This window comes from Scyliorhinus canicula, chromosome 20 (assembly GCF_902713615.1).
Source record: "Scyliorhinus canicula chromosome 20, sScyCan1.1, whole genome shotgun sequence".
Lineage (NCBI taxonomy): Eukaryota > Metazoa > Chordata > Chondrichthyes > Carcharhiniformes > Scyliorhinidae > Scyliorhinus > Scyliorhinus canicula.
In genome coordinates this window covers 27055741-27074633 of record NC_052165.1, presented here as the reverse complement: position 1 = coordinate 27074633, position 18893 = coordinate 27055741, and the positions used below count along the sequence as shown (strand labels likewise).

General features: G+C 47.4%; 1 protein-coding gene and 1 long non-coding RNA gene across 2 annotated transcripts in view; one reads left to right on the top strand and one right to left on the bottom strand.

Moving 5' to 3' along the window:
* LOC119954981 (protein kinase C-binding protein NELL2-like) overlaps window positions 1-18893 on the top strand; it is a 320987-nt gene that overhangs the window by 75901 nt on the left and 226193 nt on the right. The gene's annotated exons all lie outside the window — the stretch shown is intronic.
* LOC119954982 overlaps window positions 1-18893 on the bottom strand; it is an 86735-nt gene that overhangs the window by 47321 nt on the left and 20521 nt on the right. The window lies entirely within an intron of this gene.

The following is an 18893-nucleotide window of genomic DNA, read 5'->3' as shown; positions in this document are numbered from 1 at the left end:
AAGCTATGAATGTATTAACACTACTTAATTGATTTGACACTCACTTCTATTTAATACACAGTTGATAATAAACATATAATCTACATTCATCTACTACTAATCTCTGCACTATGATCTGCATTCACTCACACTATCTTTCACTCAGCCTGTACTCTAGTTTTCTCCTCAACCTCTCACCCACAAGGGGCTGGATTCTCCGCAGCCCCGTGGCGTTTGGTGCGGGGGTGGAGAATTGACGTTTACGCCCGAATCGAGCTCGGCGCCGCTCCAACGATTCTCCGGTCCCCGGAGAATCACTCGCGCGCGAATTGTGCAGCGTGGCTGGTGGGCCATTGCCAGAGGCCCTCCCAGCGATACTCCGGTCCCGACCGGCCAAATTCCTGACGGCGTGGTTCTAACCACGTCTGGCCGGTCGGGACTCTCGCGCAGTGGGGAGGGCAGTGGTTGAAGCACCGGGGGGGCCTTATGGGAGGCTGGGACGGCAACCGGGCGGGTCAGATGGAGCGGCGCGGGGTAGATTGGTGGGACCTTGTTTGTTGGTCCAGGTCTGCCGGCTGAATCCGCCATCGCATTCGCATGCGCAGACTCGGAACCGGAGGAGCGGGACCTCTATTCGCAGCCAAAGCTGCATGAAGCTCCCCGGGTCCCTGCAGGTAAGTGAATTGGTCTCTTTTTTAGGAAAGTCTGGCGTAAAACGGCAGTGTTTTTACGGCGGCGTGGGGGCGTAGCCCCATTTTTGGAGGCTCAAACCCATGGCTTTGCATCGATGCCTTATATAATTGTCTATCTAGATCCCTCTAGTGGTTGATTTAGACATTACATTAACCCTTACAGTTTATTACATTCATGATAATGTCACAGTACGGCAGCGGGATTCTCCCGAATCCCCGCGATGGGCCGACGGCGGTGTACCAAAGGGCGCGAACCACTCCGGCGTCGGGCATCCGGGGGCAAGGCTGGCTCTGGAGAGGTTGGCGCCATGCCAACTGGTGCAGAAGGGCTGGCGTGAGTTAGTGCATGCGCAGAACTGCCACTGTGGTTCCTCGCATGCGCAGACCGGCCGGTGTATTCTAGCGCATGCACAGGGGGGTGTCTTCTCCGCGCCGGCCATGGCGGAGCCCGACAGGGGCCAGCACGGAAGGAAGGAGTGTCCCCACGGCACAGGCCCGTCTGCCGATTGGTGGGCCCCGATCGCAGGCCAGGCCACCATGGGGACCCCCTGGGGCCGGATCCCTCCGCAGCCCCCCCCCCCCCCCCCCCCCCCCCCCCGATGACCGCACCAGCTGGCCTACCAGCCACGTCCCGCCGTGTGGGACCATGTCCAATCCACACCAGCGGGACTGGCCAGAAACCGACAGCCGCTCGGCCCAATAGGGCCCGGAGAATTACCGGGAGGGCCACTGCCAATGATCCCCGACCGGCGCGGCATGATCCCCGCTCCCAACCGAAAACCGGCGCCGGAGAATACGGTGGGGCAGGGTTCTTGCTGTCCCCCGGGGATTCTCCGACCCGGCGGGGGGTTTGGAGAATCCCGCCCCTGATCTTCATCCTTTTGCTTTCTGTGTTCTATTTCTGATCCTCAAACTACTCTCTGAGAGTAGTGACTCTTTCCTATTGTCCCCCTGCATAGAGATTCTCCAGCCATTTCCACATCCTAGCCCTATCTTCTTCTCTTCTGGCATCAGTAAGGCTGCAATAGGCAGAGCAGCCAGGAGAAAAATATCCCACGGTGTTTTCCCAGCAGTATTGATGTTGTTTCTGTGGGAATGAAGCTCCAGGACATTATCAAAACCGGGTTGCGGGCCGAAAAGGACGGTGGTGAAGTTGGAAGTCAACATAAGGCCCAGAAGCAGTGCAGAAATGTATTTTGGTCCAAGACAGTTCACGCCTGACCAGGAATCAAGTTGTAACTGAAACTGAGAAATCATGTAGCCCAGTCACAGGCACGGCAGCTAAAGTAACAGTGAGGAATGGGCTACAAACTGAGCAATGTTATTTTAAAATCTGAGCGATTGGACAACAGATCAGAGACACAGGCCGGAACTTCTGGCCGTTCACAGTCCCACCGATAGCGCACTCCCGCCCCAGGTTTCCCGGTGGTGAGGGGTGCATTCAACGGGAAACCCCGCTGACAGTGATGACCCAGAAGATCTTGCCTCCGGCCAATGGCGGGTCACCTCTGCTGCTACAAAACACATGGTGGGTTGCGCGGAACATCCCGCCCACAGTAATTGAGTCTTACAGTGCAATCCAATGCAGAAGGCTAGGGTGGAATTCTCCCATCCGGGATTAAATCCCCGGCATGGGTGGGGATGGGGAGTGTTTCCTGCTGCAGAGGCTGCTGGAAAATCCATGCCATAACCTCTGCCCCTGGAGTAATTAACTATGTATCCGGGGGTTTTGCATGCCTTCCGTGGTGGGGCGGGCTCGATAGCGCGTATAGCCCCACCTTCGTACCGGTGCCATGTCGAAGAAAAGAAGAAGAACCTCTAGGAACACACTGAGGTAGGAAGATAGGTCTCCTTGAAGACACTGAAGCTGGAAGATCCACCTGATAGATGTCCCCCCCCTACCCACTGATGTGGTGTCCCAGGGTCTACGGTTGCTGGAGGCCTTCATCCTGGACTCCATGATTCTCTACTTTTACATACCACATTGGTCCAGGCGTGTTTGGGAAGGCACCTTCATCTGTATCCTATTAGCGGGATGCAGATCGGGTACATGCCAGCCACCAGCAGAATCAATTTTGGGCTTGCCGCCAAATCCTCCCCTCACCCACCATTGATCCTACTGGCGGAGGCAGGAAAGAATTCTACCTATGTCCCAATATGAAATGAAAATCGCTTATTGTCACGAGTAGGCTTCAAATGAAGTTACTGTGAAAAGCCCCTAGTCGCCACATTCTGGCGCCTGTTCGGGAAGGCTGTTACGGGAATCAAACCGTGCTGCTGGCCTGCTTGGTCTGCATTCAAAGCCAGCGATTTAGCCCTGTGCTAAACAGCCCCAGATCTTGAGAAGTGTAGAAATATCTTGAGAAGTGTAGAAATTTGGAAATTTAGAAGTTTTGAGAGAAGATCCTCAGCTCATCAAACAAGAGAGCATTCCTAAATAAAATAAATTCTTGTTTACTGAATACTAAAGAATGTTTTGCATTTATGTCGAGCTCTTCACAACTCTGGATGTCCCAAAGTGCTTTACACCAATGAAGTACTTTATAAATGTAGTCATGGTTGTAATACAGGAGGTGCAGTAATAAATGGGGAGGCAGTGGTGTAGTGGTAGTGTCGCTAGGTGAGTAATCCAGTGGCTCAGGGTAATGCTCTGGCGACCTGGGTTCAGATCCCACCATGGCAGATGGTGAATTCTGTAAAAATCTGGAATCAAAAGTCTAATGATGACCATTATCGATTGTCGTAAAAACACATCTGGAAGGCGGCACGTTGGTGCAATGGTTAGCCCTGCTGCCTCACAGCACCGAGGACTGGCGTCCGTGTCTGCGTGGGTCTCACCCCCGCAACCCAAAGACGTGCAGGTTAGGTGAAATGGCCACGCTAAATTGCCCCTCAATTGGAAAAAATGTTTTAAAAACATCTGGTTCACTAATAAGAACATAAGAACTAGGAGCAGGAGTAGGCCATCTGGCGCCTTGAGCCTTCTCTGCCATTCAATGAGATCATGGCTGATCTTTTGTGGACTCAGCTCCACTTTCCGGCCCGAACACCATAACCTTAATCCCTTTATTCTTCAAAAAACTATCTATTTTTATCTTAAAAACATTGAATGAAGGAGCCTCAACTGCTTCACTGGGCAAGGAATTCCATAGATTCACAACCCTTTGGGTGAAGAAGTTCCTCCTAAACTCAGTCCTAAATCTACTTCCCCTTATTTTGAGGTTATGCCCCCTAGTTCTGCTTTCACCCGCCAGTGGAAATAACCTGCCCACATCTATCCTATCTATTCCCTTCATAATTTTATATGTTTCTATAAGATCCCCCCTCATCCTTCTAAATTCCAATGAGTACAGCCCCAGTCTACTCAACCTCTCCTCATAATCCAACCCCTTCAGCTCTGGGATTAACCTAGTTAATCTCCTCTGCACACCCTCCAGTGCCAGTACGTCCTTTCTCATGTAAGGAGACCAAAACTGAACACAATACTCCAGGTACTCACAAACACCTTATACAATTGCAGCATAACCTCCCTAGTCTTAAACTCCATCCCTCTAGCAATGAAGGACAAAATTCCATTTGCCTTTTTAATCACCTGTTGCACCTGTAAACCAACTTTTTGCGACTAGCACACCTAAGTCTCTCTGCACAGCAGCATGTTTTAATATTTTATCATTTAAATGATAATCCCGTTTGCTGTTATTCCTACCAAAATGGATAACCTCACATTTGTCAACATTGTATTCCATCTGCCAGACCCTAGCCCATTCACTTAACCTATCCAAATTCCTCTGCAGACTTCCAGTATCCTCTGCACTTTTTGCTTTACCACTCATCTTAGTGTTGTCTGCAAACTTGGACACATTGCCCTTGGTCCCCAACTCCAAATCATCTATGTAAATTGTGAACAATTGTGGGCCCAACATTGATCCCTGAGGGACACCACTAGCTGCTAATTGCAAACCAGAGAAACACCCATTAATCCCCACTCGTTGCTTTCTATTAATTAACCAATCCTCTATCCATGCTACAACTTTACCCTTAATGCCATGCATCTTTATCTTATGCAGAAACCTTTTGTGTGGCAACTTGTCAAAGGCTTTCTGGAAATCCAGATATACCGGGCGCGATTCTCCGCTCCCCACGCGGCGTGGGAGAATCGCGGGAGGGCCCCCCGACAAAATTCACGCCCCCCTGCCGATTTCCACCACCCCCCCCAGCTCGGAAGAGTCGCCACTCGCCGTTTTTCATGGCGAACGGCGATTCTCCAACCCGGGTGGGCCGAGCGGCCTGCCGTTCGCGACCGTTTCACGACGGCGGCGTCCATTCCTGGTCGCTGCCGTCGTGAAACAGGTGAGATATGCCCATTTGGGGCTTGTGGGGGGGAGTACAGGGGAAAGAGCACCATGACTGTGCCCACTGATCGTCGGGCCGGCGTCTGAATCGGCGCACTATTTCCCCTCCGCCGCCCCGCAAGATCAAGCTGCCACGTCTTGCGGGGCGGCTGAGGGGAAAGATGGCCACCGCGCATTCGCAGGTTCGAGCTGTCAGCGTCGTGATGTCAGCCACGCATGTGCGGGTTGGAGCCGGCCAACCTGCGCATGCGCGGCTGACGTCATTAGGCGGCCGGCTGCGTCACCCTCGGCTTGCCGCCCCCGCGGCCGAGATTTGCGGAGCGCCGATCCTAGCCCCGCCGGGAGGGGAGAATAGGGGGCGAGTAGCGACCTCCGAGGCCGTCGTGAAACTCGGCCGAGTTCACGACGGCCCTCCCGATTTTTCCCGGGAGCGGAAAATTCCGCCTACCACATCCATTGGCTCCCGATTATCTACCGCACTGGTAATGTCTTTAAAAAATTCCACTAAATTAGTTAGGCACGACCTGCCCTTCATGAACCCATGCTGCGTCTGCCCAATGGGACAATTTCCATCCAGATGCCTTGCTATTTCTTCTTTGATGATAGATTCCAGCATCTTCCCTACTACCGAAGTTAAGCTAACTGGCCTATAATTACCCACTTTCTGCCTACCTCCTTTTTTAAACAGTGGTGTCACGTTTGCTAATTTCCAATCCGCCGGGACCACCCCAGAGTCTAGTGAATTTTGGTAAATTATCACTAGTGCATTTGCAATTTCCCTAGCCATCTCTTTTAGCACTCTGGGATGCATTCCATCAGGGGCAGGAGACTTGTCTACCTTTAGCCCCATTAGCTTGCCCATCACTACCTCCTTAGTGATAACAATCATCTCAAGGTCCTCACCTGTCATAGCCTCATTTCTATCAGTCACTGGCATGTTATTTGTGTCTTCCACTGTGAAGACTGACCCAAAAAACCTGTTCAATTCCTCAGCCATTTCCTCATCTCCCATTATTAAATCTCCCTTCTCATCCTCTAAAGGACCAATATTTACCTTAGCCACTCTTTTTTGTTTTATATATTTGTAGAAATATACTATCGGTTTTTATATTCTAAGCAAGTTTAGAACATAGAACATAGAACGATACAGCGCAGTACAGGCCCTTCGGCCCTCGATGTTGCACCGACATGGAAAAAATCTAAAGGCCATCTAACCTACACTATGCCCTTATCATCCATATGCTTATCCAATAAATTTTTTAATGCCCTCAATGTTGGCGTGTTCACTACTGTTGCAGGTAGGGTATTCCACGGCCTCACCAATCTTTGGGTAAAAAACCCACCTCTGACGTCTGTCCTGTATCTATTACCCCTCAATTTAAGGCTATGTCCCCTCGTGCTAGCCACCTCCATCCGCGGGAGAAGGCTCTCGCTGTCCACCCTATCTAACCCTCTGATCATTTTGTATGCCTCTATTAAGTCACCTCTTAACCTTCTTCTCTCTAACGAAAACAACCTCAAGTCCATCAGCCTTTCCTCATAAGATTTTCCCTCCATACCAGGCAACATCCTGGTAAATCTCCTCTGCACCCGTTCCAAAGCTTCTATGTCCTTCCTATAATGAGGCGACCAGAACTGTACGCAATACTCCAAATGCGGCCGTACTAAAGTTTTGTACAACTGCAACATGACCTCATGGCTCCGGAACTCAATCCCTCTACCAATAAAGGCCAACACACCATAGGCCTTCTTCACAACCCTATCAACCTGGGTGGCAACTTTCAGGGATCTATGTACATGGACACCGAGATCCCTCTGCTCATCCACACTACCAAGAATTTTACCATTAGCCAAATATTCCGCATTCCTATTATTCTTTCCAAAGTGAATCACCTCACACTTCTCCACATTAAACTCCATTTGCCACCTCTCAGCCCAGCTCTGCAGCTTATCTATGTCCCTCTGTAACCTGCAACATCCTTCCGCACTGTCTACAACTCCACCGACTTTAGTGTCGTCTGCAAATTTACTCACCCATCCTTCTGCGCCCTCCTCTAGGTCATTTATAAAAATGACAAACAGCAACGGCCCCAGAACAGATCCTTGTGGTACGCCACTCGTAACTGAACTCCATTCTGAACATTTCCCATCAACTACCACTCTCTGTCTTCTTTCAACTAGCCAATTTCTGATCCACATCTCTAAATCACCCTCAATCCCCAGCCTCCGTATTTTCTGCAATAGCCGACCGTGGGGAACCTTATCAAACGCTTTACTGAAATCCATATACACCACATCAACTGCTCTACCCTCGTCTACCTGTTCAGTCACCTTCTCAAAGAACTCGATAAGGTTTGTGAGGCATGATCTACCCTTCACAAAACCATGCTGACTGTCCCTAATCATATTATTCCTATCTAGATGATTATAAATCGTATCTTTTATAATCCTCTCCAAGACTTTACCCACCACAGACGTTAGGCTCACCGGCCTATAGTTACCGGGGTTATCTCTACTCCCCTTCTTGAACAAAGGGACCACATTTGCTATCCTCCAGTCCTCTGGCACTATTCCTGTAGCCAATGATGACCTAAAAATAAAAGCCAAAGGCTCAGCAATCTCTTCCCTGGCTTCCCAGAGAATCCTAGGATAAATCCCATCAGGCCCCGGGGACTTATCTATTTTCACCTTGTCCAGAATTGCCAACACTTCTTCCCTTCGCACCTCAATGCCATCTATTCTAATAGCCTGGGTCTCAGCATTCTCCTCCACAATATTATCTTTTTCTTGAGTGAATACTGACGCAAAGTATTCATTTAGTATCTCGCTTATCTCCTCAGCCTCCACACACAACTTCCCACCACTGTCCTTGACTGGCCCTACTCTTACCCTAGTCATTCTTTTATTCCTGACATACCTATAGAAAGCTTTTGGGTTTTCCTTGATCCTACCTGCCAAAGACTTCTCATGTCCCCTCCTTGCTCGTCTCAGCTCTCTCTTTAGATCCTTCCTCGCTTCCTTGTAACTATCAAGCGCCCCAACTGAAACTTCACGCCTCATCTTCACATAGGCCTCCTTCTTCCTCTTAACAAGAGATTCCACTTCTTTGGTAAACCACGGTTCCCTCGCTCGACCCCTTCCTCCCTGCCTGACTGGTACGTACTTATCAAGAACATGCAATAGCTGTTCCTTGAACAAGCTCCACATATCCAGTGTGCCCAACCCTTGCAGCCTACTTCTCCAACCAACACATCCTAAGTCATGTCTAATGGCATCATAATTGCCCTTCCCCCAGCTATAACTCTTGCCCTGCGGGGTATACTTATCCCTTTCCATCACTAATGTAAAGGTCACCGAATTGTGGTCACTGTTTCCAAAGTTTACTCTCATAATCTATCTTACTCTTCTATATAGCTTTTTTAGTAGCTTTCTGTTGCCCCCTAAAGATTTCCCAGTCCTCTAGTTCCCATTAATCTTTGTCACTTTGTAGCTTTTTCCTTCAATTTGATACTCTCCCTTATTTCCTTAGATATCCATGGTCGATTTTCCCTCTTTCTACCGTCCTTCCTTTTTGTTGGTCGGATTGTCCTTCAGGGAAGGAAATCTGCCATCCTTACCCGGTCTGGCCTACATGTGACTCCAAAACCCCCACAGCAATGTGGCTGACTCTAAACTGCTCCCCACTGAAATGCAGTTAAATATAGATTTCAATCAACTAGCAAGCCACTCAGTTCAAGGGCAATTAGGAATGGACAACAAATGCTGGCCAGGCAGCGACGTCAACATCCCAATAACACATTCTTAAAAAGTGAAGTCCAAAAAAAACCCAGCAGTGAGACATTGATCTGTTAACCTGCTTTAATGATGTTACTCGAGGAATACCCTATTCTCTTTTGTAATTATGCTTTTACTTTCACATGAAAATGTAGGCGGAGCACCATCAGAGTTAACTGACTCAAAGTGTTCTCCACTTGCACATCACCAAACTGTCTTGGTGACACTTCAGATGTATTACAGGAACTGGCAGATTAAAGTGTCAATTCTACATTCCACTGATGTTTTTTGTTTCTCTCAAAAGTAAAACTCTTCTCATCTGATGCTGAACCCGTTGTAGTGACATTAATGATCATCCAGAGCTGATTCTCTGACATTGTCACCGATGATTTGCAATGATTAAGCACACGCAATAATGGATAAATGAATAGAATTTCATCAGAAAACACATTTGTTGATAGATTTCAATCAACTGCAGCTGCAATACTTGATAGCTATTTCCCCTCTCTCACATGGGGTACACTGTACAATCAGTGACTTGCCATCCTGCAACATCCGTTATTGTCAGAATAATATTAAAGCAAAGTCATTTATCAATGCAATCTGCAGACTGCATCTCTGCCAAAATTGATTGGGGTGCATCAGCCATCAATGTTTAGGTTTAGTCTGTTCCCGCTTGACATAACATTATTTCATAATTTGCAGGTACTTGTGAAAATAATGTAAATCATTTTTACAACTCATATCTGAGTTCACTCATGAGTGAACCTTCACTTGGAACGTTTCGCTATCCTCCACGCTTCAAGGAGAATCTTTTTCATTTCATAGTATATCATAGAATCACTGCAGTGGAGAAAGAGGCCATTGAGTCAGCACCAACCCTTTGAATGAGCACTACCTATGTCCACTCCCCTGTCCACCCCACCCTATCCCCGTAACCCCATAACCTAAGCTGGGCACTAAGGGGCAATTTGTCACAGCCAATCCACATATCCCGCATATCTTTGCAAAGTGGGAGGAAACCGGCGCACCTGGACGAAACCCATGCAGACATGGGGAGAATGTACAAACTCCACACAGAAAGTCACCCAAGGCCAGAATTGAACCCGGGTTCCTGGTGCTGTGAGGCAGCAGTGCTAACCACTGTGCCACCGTGTCGCCTGATTCTTGTGACTATTTTGTTTAGTTAGTAAGACTGTATATTAGGAATAATGTTCTTAAAAAAAGGCTTTTGAAGATTTATGTTTTGATTCCATTGCACTAAATTACATTTGTATTGCAATTCGTGCATGTAAATAAAGAGTTATGTTGTCAGATGTTTGGAACATTCGATTGGGAAAGGTGGCCAACATTAGCTTGGTACCCGAATTGCCTGCATTGTCAATTTTCCTGTACTTTAGGCAGTACATCAGCTACTTTAGACAGACCAACAGCCCCGCACCCCATTCACGTTTACATTACCTGGCTGCAATGTACAAGTTCCAATTGACATTAAGGCAGACATTTTTTTTGTTCTCATAGTTCGTCATTCCCGGAACAGGTTGCAAGTCTGTCGCCAGGGGCTTATAGCTTGAGGGTCACAACTTCATATAATAATAATCTTTATTGTCACAAGTAGGCTTACATTAACATTGCAATTAAGTTACTGTGAAAAGCCCCTAGTCGCCACATTCCGGCGCCTGTTCGGGTACACGGAGGGAGAATTCCGAATGTCCAAGTTACTTAACAGCACATCTTTCGGGACTTGTGGGAGGAAACCGGAGCACCCGGAGGAAACCCACACAGACATGGGGAGAACGTGCAGACTCCACACAGACATTGACCCAAGCCAAAATCGAACCTGGGACTCTAGAGCTGTGAAGCAACAGTGCTAACCACTGTGCTACTGTGCCGCCCATATCAAGCGTGGCTGACCAGGAGTCTCTCCCACTGTTGCTGCCAACCTTTTGCGTGTTTGGAAGGATTAGCAGGTTGACACACTCAACCTGTTTGACCATATTATGAACACACCTTACTTGGGCATCAAGTCCTGGACTGGGAATCAAATTTGGAGCCTCTGGCTCAGTGACAGGGACACTTACCGACTGTGCCACAGGACCTCCTATGTGACATGCAAGTAGTAGAATTAAACTAAAGTTCTACATTATTACTTCTAAAACAAAGAATTCAACTATCATCAACTGATATCAGAAAGGGGCAGCAATCTATTTTCAAATTACCGCTGCAGATTTTCTCAAGTGCACTCTCAAGCAGGTGCTGTAACCTCGGTGGAAATTGCCATTTAACCATCTACCCAGGATTTCCGCAAATTTACAGCTATGGAAATCCCAAAGGAAATTTCCCGGCATATGAATTTTGAGTCACTTTCAAGTAAAGCAATGAACATCTAGAACATAGAGCAGTACAGCACAGAACATGCCCTTCGGCTCTCGATGTTGTGCCGAGCATTGTCCGCAACTAAGATCAAGCTATCTCACTCTCTGTCATTCTGGTGTGCTCCATGTGCCTATCCAATAACTGCTTGAAAGTTCCTAAAGTGTCCGACTCCACTATCACAGCAGGCAGTCCATTCCACACCCTGACCACTCTCTGAGTAAAGAACCTACCTCGGACATCTCTCCTATATCTCCCACCCTGAATCTTATAGTTATGCCCCCTTGTAACAGCTACATCCACCCAAGGAAATAGTCTCTGAACGTCCACTCTATCGACCCCCCTCATTATCTTATAAACCTCTATTAAGTCGCCTCTCATCCCCCTCCACTCCAAAGAGGCCATATCCTCCCTGCCTGACAGGGACATACCTAACAAGGCCACAAAGTATTTCTTCCTTAAACAAGCTCCACTTTTCATTTGTGCCTTTCCCTGACAGTTTCTGTTCCCATCTTATGCTTCCTAATTCTTGCCTAATCGCATTATAATTACCCCTCCCCAATTATAAACCTTGCCTTGCCGTATGGCCCTATCCCTCTCCATTGCAATAGTGAAAGACACCGAATTGTGGTCACTATCTCCAAAGTGCTCTCCCACAAACAAATCAAACACTTGGCCCGGTTCATTACCCAGTACCAAATCCAATGTGGCCCCCCCTCTTGTCGGCCTATCCACACATTGTGTCAGGAAAGCCTCCTGCACACACTGTACAAAAACTGCCCCATCCGAACTGTTTGATCTATAGAGGTTCCAATCAATATTTGGAAAGTTAAAGTCATCCATGACAACTACCCTGAGACCGCCACACCTATCCATAATCTGTTTTGCAATTTCTTCCTCAACATCTCTATTACTATTTAGGGGCCTATAGAAAACTCCTAACAATGTGACCGCTCCTTTCCTGTTTCTAACTTCGGCCCATATTACCTCAATAGGCAGATCCCCTTCGAACTGCCTTTCTGCAGCCGTTAAACTATCCTTGATTAACAATGCTACTCCTCCACCTCTTTTACCACCTTCCCTACTCTTACTGAAACAATTATACCCCGGAACTTCCAACAACCATTCCTGTCCCTGTTCTAACCATGTCTCCGTAATGGCCACAGCATTGTAGTCCCAAGTGCCAATCCACGCTCCAAGTTCACCTACCTTATTCCGGATGCTCCTTGCATTGAAGTAGATACACTTCAACCTACCTTTCTGTCTGCCGGTACACTCCTGTGACCTTGATACCCTCCTCAGTACCTCACTACTCTCAACACTGGCTTCTGGACTACAGCTCGTTTTCCCAGCCCCCTGACAAATTAGTTTAAACCTCCTCGAAGAGCCATAGCAAATTTCCCTCCCAGGATATTGGTACCCCTCTGGTTCAGGTGCAAACCGTCCTGTCTGTACAGGTCCCACCTTCCCCAGAATGTGCTCCAATTATCCACGTACCTGAAACCCTCCCTCCTACACCATCCCTGCAGCCACGTGTTTATCTGCACTTTCTCCCTGTTCCTCACCTCACGAGCACGTGGCACGGGCAACAAACCAGAGATGACAACATGGTTTTTCCTGGCTCTCAGCTTCCACCCTAGCTACCTAAATTTCTGTTTTAAATCCCCGTCCCTTCTCCTACCTATGTCATTGGTACCGACGTGTACCACGACTTGTGACTGTTCCCCCTCCCCCTTAAGGATTCTGAAAACACGGTCTGAGACGTCATGGACCCTGGCACCCGGGAGGCAACATACCATTCGTGAGTCTCTTTCGCTGCCACAGAACCGTCTATCTGTCCCTCTTAACTGTCGAGTACCCAATAACTATTGCTTTCCTGCTCTCCCTACTTCCCTTCTGAGCCACAGGGACGGACTCAGTGCTGGAGATCCTTTCACCGTGGCTTACCCCTGGTAGGTTGTCCCCCTCAACAGTATCCAAAACGGTATACTTGTTACTGAGGGGAACGACCACAGAGGATCCCAGCACTGACTGCTTCCCCCCAGCCCCTCTCACCGTCACCCATCTATCTTGATTCTTCGGAGTAACTACATCCCTGAAGCTGCTATCTATGACCACCTCTGCCTCCCGAATGATCCTAAGTTCATCCAGCTCCAGTTCCCTAACGCGGTTTCTGAGGAGCTGGAGATGGGTGCACTTCCCACAGGTGAAATCAGCAGTGACACTGACGGCGTCCCTCACCTCAAACATTCTGTAGGAGGAACATTGCACTGCCTTCCCTGCCATCCCCTCTACATAAAAAAAAGAAAAAGAAAGAAAGAGCTTACCTGTTATTCATTCTACTCCTTAGGTTAGAGGAGGTGGAAGGGTGGGGGACACTACAAGTGTAATGTCTAGGGTTTAGGGACTGCCCAACTTAAATACAGGTAAAAATAAAACAACCAGCGACCACTGCGCCCCGCACAAGAACAGCAATCAGCTGTTATGGGCCCGTGCAAACAATTTAAATCTTTACTACTTACCCAGCAGTCACTCGGATTCCCGACCGGATTCAGCTGGAAACTCCCAACAGTAAGTTTTTTTAAAATTTACTCCCCTTCTCAGCAAGCACTCACTCAGCAACCACTGCGCCCCACACGATAACTCCTCAGGGAAAAGAAAAACTACTTACCAGTCACCAGCCAATCAGTTACCTGCAGGCTGTGACGTCACGGTTCAACTTCTTTCTACTTCTGCCTGCCCTCGAGTCTCCCTCTTTACCTTTACTCGGCTGGGATCCTTACAGTGATTGTTTTTTTTTGGTTAGAGGAGGAGGTAGGGAGGGAAACACTGAAGTGTTTGGGGTTTAACTGTCACTGGTCACTTTAGATTTCATACTCTGCGTGAAGTTGACTTATTGATCTCGCAACAGAGCCAAAGCAGAAGTGGACTGGCGAGGATGTTGAAATGATTAAAGAATCAGTAGTTTGGCAGTACAGTGTGTGTTCAGTATCATCAATTACATCCTGGTTTTCACATCAAGATGATAGAACGGTACCTTGTGTTCCCAGTGAAACTTAAGTGATGCATTCTAAAAATAGAAATGATAAAATGCAACTGTTTTTCTCAGAGGAATTCATGAGCTTTTCTTACGCTTCTGAATTTCAAACTTTTAGATCTTCTCAATGGGTATCACCTCCGGAGTAACTGTTTTTCTGGAGATTATTTATTTTAATGAGCAGCTGTATAAAAAGAGTGTATAATGCAACATTCATGTATACTGGTCAACCTTCCGTGGCATTGCTCATTTAGGCTGGGGATGCGAGATGATGGAATTTGACTTTTAGTACCTGTTCTTGCTGCTGTAATGTGGGTGGTTAGTGTTTGAAACAATCCGGAAAAGATGTTTGCAGCAACCTTGCGTTCTGAAACAGCCTGCTCATTAGGGAGGGCAAGAAACCAATTGGTTGGTTCGGAAGTACCGAGGGGGAAGGTGATTCCAGTGGGGTCCCAAGAATAGTCTAGCAGCAAGCCAGAACAATTTTGTGTGGCCAGCAGGAACATTCCTGCTCATTCTGGCCCCTCAGATATTAAGAAAAAAGTTAATGAGTCACGTTTTGCTCACCTGTATGATATCGTTAAGGACCTTTGGCCTGTCAATGCCTGAAACAAATTGGCAGATTGTTAGAGCACACTCCGCTCATTTGTACATCAGAATTGTAATTCGGGTCCAATACATGTTATCAGCTCCCGATTTGCATGTTATGGGACCTTTCGTTTGAAACAGGCAGGCACACTCACCACCATCTAAAGGCACCTACCAAAATGGCAGTGTAAATGAGGCAATAAGTGATTCGATGCTGCCCTCTTTACATTGGGTGAACAGAATTGAAGTGATCTTGGTACGTGTTTTAACAGGCTGAGGGAAGCTCCCAACATTGCTTCTGGAAACAGAAAAAGTAATTTCACCTTTGCAGCTTGGATGGTGAGATGGCAGAATGGGTTGCCCACCTGTGTTAGAACCAGCTCTATTTCCACTCCATTGAAATCAAATATAAACGGCTCTGTAAGTGATGAGTGACAGGTGATTCACTCCATCCGTTTTCTACCCAAGTATTGAGTCATAAAAATATCCCCCCCACTCCATTGTTTTTTCAATTACAGTTCCATCCTCTGGAGAAACCTGGATCAAATGCTAATGCATTTATGGTCATAATTCTTTAATTTCATTTCCAGCATTGCCATTTGAATGGCATGATCACAAAAATATTTTGAGGCTAGTTAGTTTTTACATTCAGCTATATATAAAGGCATCTTTTGACTTTTTGGTTTAGATAAAACAAGTCAAATTAATTATGCCTGGTATCAAAGGTGAGCACTTAAATGTTTCACTTTTCAGTTAATGCATTACAGAGCCATTGGACGTCTACAAGACTAACTATCCATTCATAATTTTGCTATTAAATATCAAAGTTGACTACTACCTTTTCCCAAATTAAAGCAATGATGACTTGAATAAGTGAAGCTCACCAATACTCAAGAAGCTTGATATTTTCCGGTTTCCTCCCACAGTCTAAAGATGTGCAGGTTAGGTGGATTGGCCATGATAAATTGCCCTTAGTGTCCAAAATTGGCCTTAGTGTTGGGTGGGGTTGCTGGGTTATGGGGATAGGGTGGAGTTGTTAACCTTGGGTAGGGTGCTCTTTCCAAGAGGCGGTGCAGACTCGATGGGCTGAATGGCCTCCTTCTGCACTGTAAATTCTATGAAAAATTAGATGTCCATAGGTTTGTAAATAGTGCTGTATAAATGCAACGTCTTCCTTCATCCTATTGCTGATGGTTTGAAAAGAGATTACCACACTGAACAGCTGGCCAGGATATTTTTCTGTTTGTAAAGCTCTTGCATTCAAAGCCACTTCAATGGCACATCTGTAAACGCGGAGGTTTGCCAATAAAGCTGTCCATGCTCATTTTCTTTGGAGACTCGGTAGATTTATTGCTTGTTGCACAGACTATGGTGCGGAACCTATTGAAAGGTAGAAGCCTCACTGGCATGAAGCATTCTCATTTAGCCTCTATTTTGAATCATTAAATGCTTGTGCTTTGCATAATTAAGAGTGTGATACAAATGTTACAGATTTATTTGATTAAAAAGTAAACTTATTATAGCACTTATGCCATCAAAAATTGTATTTTGTTCCAATTTTTGTATGTGTTTCGATTGCAGAATTGGGTGCATGAACAGAGCTTACAAGTAGAAATTTTTGAGGGCAGAAAATTATTTTGTGTGGTACACCCAAAACCAGAGCAATGTAGTAAATCCAGAAATTTCTACCCCATTAGCTTTACCTCGGGCTGTGCCAGGGACAGTGCCAGAGTACCAGGGGAGCAATGCCAGGGTACTGCCTGGGCATGTCCTTCTCTCCCCATGGGGCTATATGAAATGAGGCTCCCAATCTTTTGGGCGGGAACCTCAATACATCACCGGCAAGGGACGGGAGAAATAAAAAAATCAAACCGAGATTCCCCGGTTTTCTGACTATCGTGATATATTGGGCCCATGATGCCGCTGTTGCTAACAGCAAATTCGGGTGCAAAGTCCTATATATTTGTTGAGGGTTACAAAATATCTCCATAAATGTCTACTACTTCTCTACTTCTTACGTTTTAACCTATTTTCTCATTCCTCTTTAGCCAACTCTGTCTTCATGCACCTGTAATTGGGCTGGGATTCTCCCCGTACCCGGCGGGGCGGGGGGTCCCGGCGGGACGGAGTGGCGTGAACCACTCCGACGTCGGGCCGCCCCAAAGGTGCGGAATCCTCCGCACCGGGAATGGCGGATGACTACAGCCTCCGGTGCAGAAGGAATAGAGTGCCCCCATGGCACAGGCCCGCCTGTGGATCGGTGTGCCCCGACCGCGGGCCAGGCCACCGTGGGGGCATCCCCCGGGGTCAGATCCCCCTGTGACCCCCCATGAACCCCGGAGCCCGCCCGCGCCGCCAGGTCCCGCCAGTAAGAGACCAACTCCAATTTACACCGGTGGGACCGGCATAGAACAGGCGGGACTTCGGCCCATTGCGGGCCGGAGAATCCAGACATCCCCATTGAGATGCGCCGGACCCGCCATTCTCCGAGGCGGGCGGCGCGACTCACGCCATTCCGGTTTTTGGGGGGCGGGAGAATTGGGAGGACGGCGGAGGCGGAATTCACGCCGATCCCCGGCAATTCTCCCACCTGGCGTGGGGTTGGAGAATTCCGTCCATTGCCTTTAAGTTTAAGACACCTATTTCAGACCCAAATCTCCCACCCTGAACACTGCCCAAAGATAGCCCTCTTCATACTACATTGCAGAACTACATTACAACAGTGACTAGATTTCAACCCTACTTCATTAAAATGTAAATCGTTTTGTGGTGTCCTAAGGTTCTAAAAGGCACTATATAAATGCAAGTTTTTCCATTTTCTGTGAGATCAATTCCCCCAACTTCTCTCATTTAGTCTTAGAGTTCATTATTTTGTGTAAGCCAATATTACAATTCTTGCATTGCATCTATTCTTTCCCCTGATCAACCCACCTGAAGGTTGCTATATTTAAAAAAAAATTTAATCCTCATGATTTTTTTTTCAGAGTTCAGGTAATGCACTGGGGTCATTTTCCCAAGTAGCCTCAATTGAACCTCTGGGCTGCATTTTACAGGTGCAAATCAGGCCTCACACCAACACCAACCCAACCACCACCCCTCACCCCTCACAATTATGTAAAACATATTGTGGTGATGTTGGTCAGCAATCCAATTTCAGCCGTCAGTTTCCAATAACATGGAAGGTGAGTGGGCATTGAAATCGGAAGATGACCTGCCATTTTGAAAAGTACAATGAGCTGGCTATTGAGCTTGTTAAAGAAGTAATTGACTGCAATTTTACATTGCCCCTCTATTTTTCGGTAGTCACATGGGAAGAACAGTGAGAGTGAGTTGGTTGACTCCAGGTATGAGGAGGCAACACAAGGCAGATGCAAAGGGGACCAAGGTGGCATGTAGCAGGAGACTCTGCTGCTGAAGGTGGCAGCATTTGGCTGCTGGTAGACTTTATACTTCAGTTATTTTGTAAACTGACATTACAAATAAGGAGTGAGTGAGGGGGATTGGGGCCTGCATACATGGTCACCCTGGAAGGTGAGGACTCCAGCAGTGGAACCAAAGATCACTGCCCACATGTGAATTGTGCTACCATGGAAGATATTCCTCCAGTGAGGAAGAAATGAGGAGAAAGGGGACAGAGGAGACCAGCTGTCCACGGACAGGGGCACCGTGCAATCCAGGCAGATGAGGGATCTGCTACTGCGTAAGCACCAGAACAAGACCGACAACAACAGCAGCCAGCCTGTGATGGGAGAAGACACTATCCTGTGCAGAGACTCTACAGGCAAAGGGTGTGTTACATTCAGCTCTCAGGGGGCTAGTACTTTCACAGGTTGCGTCTCTCTAGGGAGACAGTTTAGCTCTAGGGCCAGTTTAGCTCAGTGGGCTAGTTCATGATGTAGAACGAGGCCCACAGAATGGGTTCAATTCCTGTACCGGCTGAGGTTATTCATGGAAGCCCTGCCTTCTCCATCTTGCCCCTCACCTGCAGCGTGGTGATAATCAGTTAAATCCACCACCCAGTCAGCTATCCCCCTCAAAAGGGAAAGCCTTCCATGGCCATCTGGGACTGTGGTAAGTTTACTTGACATGTTCTATCTC